Source organism: Palaemon carinicauda, chromosome 33 (assembly GCF_036898095.1).
Source record: "Palaemon carinicauda isolate YSFRI2023 chromosome 33, ASM3689809v2, whole genome shotgun sequence".
NCBI classification, from domain to species: Eukaryota; Metazoa; Arthropoda; class Malacostraca; order Decapoda; family Palaemonidae; genus Palaemon; species Palaemon carinicauda.
This window is the reverse complement of record NC_090757.1, coordinates 51301400-51303750: the sequence shown is the minus strand read 5'-3', so window position 1 is coordinate 51303750 and position 2351 is coordinate 51301400. Positions and strand designations below refer to the sequence as shown.

The following is a 2351-nucleotide window of genomic DNA, read 5'->3' as shown; positions in this document are numbered from 1 at the left end:
GCTGATTGGTTAAAATTACTTTTTCCAGCCAATCAGCTATTAGGAAACTTTTCCGAGCTAAAAGGGCACCCCTGGACTCGTAGGGATGCCCCTTTAGCTCGGAAAAGTTTCCTACTAGCTGGTTGGTTAGAATTACTTTGTCCAATCAATCAACTATTAGGAAACTTTTCCGAGCTAAAAGGGTACCCCTGGACTCGCTAGACTGCCCTTTAAGCTCGGAAAAGCTTCGTACTAGCTAATTGGTTAGAATTATTTTGCTAAACCAATCAGCGACTAGGAAACTTTTCCGAGCTAAAAGGGCACCCCTGCGATTCAGTGCAAATGCGCCTCCTTAGAAAAAAAAAATGAGTATAGTTGTTAGTTGATCGTTGTGGGTCGCAGCTGATGTGGGGAAAAAAAGAAAGAAAGAAATGAAGTGCGATTAGTGAAACTAATCCTACGATACTCTCGTTGGAGACTCCTCTTCCTAAACAGTGATTTTCTTATTCTTGATTTTTGGATGCAATCAGATTCTTACATAATTTTGTGGTTTTTCTCACTGCAACATCATAAGTTAGTGGTAGCATAAGAAATTAATTAGAATATAACATAATTTTTCATCTTTTTCAGAGGATTTGAGAACATGAAAAATGCTTTAATAGACGCCACGTGTATATCACCATTTAATTAGAATATATATATATATATATATATATATATAGGCTCTTCGCAATCTCCAAAAGAGATTAGTTCACCAAACTTTCAACTGGGCTCCACAGCGACGCTAGAAGAGTTGGAAGACCCAGACCTACATGGGTTAGGACTATGAAGAGCGAAGAACAAGATGACGAATGGAGAAGTATTGATTTAAAAAGCTCACAATACAGACGACTGGGGAAATCTGAGGCCTTTTGCGTCAATAGGCGCAAAAGGACATTTACACACACACACATATATATATATATATATATATATATGTGTACCGTCGCTTTTACACATATTGTTATAACATCTACAGATGGTCCCCCCATCAAAAGACGCTTTAATTCTGCTCAGAGTCACAATTAAGCAGAAGCATCGGTGGTTCAGTGGTAGAATTCTCGCCTGCCACGCGGGAGGCCCGGGTTCGATTCCCGGCCGATGCAAGAATTTTTTTACCACATGTCATATCTTTCGTCTCTATAAAATCTAAAGGATTTCCTAAACCTAATGGATCAATACAACTAAACTGTTCTAATAGATGGGGGGAATTTTTAAAATCTATGCATATTTTCTTAAGGTAACATTGTTTTAATTTTTTTTTCAAATGTAAATTTTAGAATTTTACAATGTTCAAAATGTAGCTATAAAATTCCTTGGCCAACGAAAGAATTTCATTGTATCTACATGCAGTCAGGAGTAGAATTAAAGTATATTTTCACTGAGAAAGAGTTAATTCTCATGGACCTGGACCAAAAAAAAAAAAAAAAAACTATTACCTTATTATGCAAAGTAAAGAGAATGTCCATGTAGAAGAAGAATAAGAAGAGGAAGAAGAAGGGAAACAATATCAGAGTACTATCGCAGAATTCCATAGCCTAAGTAAATTCTTGCTAAAGGCATTACGACAGGCGAGACGAAGAAGACTCCCCTATACTTCTTACAGGGTTGGTAACTCCGTACATTTTCTGTCCACACGATGTATTTGTGAAGTACGGAGGTCACAAAGTAATTTTCCTTAGTATTAACAGAAAAGGGCTTAATGAGTGTGGTCTCATATAAAGTCAATATGAAGTGTTTATCCCTTTCAGTTTAAAGGCTACAGATAAGGTCAATAAATGGCACAGAATCTTCTGTCTTTGGACCTTATAGCAATTCCCGATTTCTAAAGTCTTTACATAAGAAAGTAATCAGATTTTGCAAAAATAACACTCATGTGTACTTTCGCATTAAATTCATCATCATCATCATCATATCCTTCTACGCCTATTGACGCAAAGGGCCTCGGTTAGATTTCGCCAGTCGTCTCTATCTTGACCTTTAAATCAATACTTCTCCAGTCGGCCTTTTAACTTTTCATTATTATTATTATTATTATTATTATTAGTAGTAGTAGTAGTAGTAGTAGTAGTAGTATCATTATTTTATTACCATTATTACGGTCTAATTTAATGTAATAAAATAATAATAATAATAATAATAATAATAATAATAATAATAATAACAATTATTATTATCATAATAATAATAATGCTGAAAGGTTTAAAGGCTGCTCTTAAAGCTAAATATAGAAACGACTGGCAAAATCTAACCGAGGCCCTATGCGTCAATAGGCGTAGGAGAATATGATGATGATGATGATGATGAATTTAATGCGAATGTAGTCAAATGGA

The 2351-nt window shown here is 35.1% G+C and overlaps 1 non-coding gene across 1 annotated transcript; it reads left to right on the top strand.

The window, feature by feature from the left end:
- Positions 1 to 1053: 1053 nt before the first annotated feature.
- On the top strand, positions 1054 to 1124 carry TRNAG-GCC (transfer RNA glycine (anticodon GCC)). The gene has a single exon. It is a non-coding gene; the product is annotated as a tRNA-Gly (tRNA).
- Positions 1125 to 2351: the final 1227 nt, after the last annotated feature.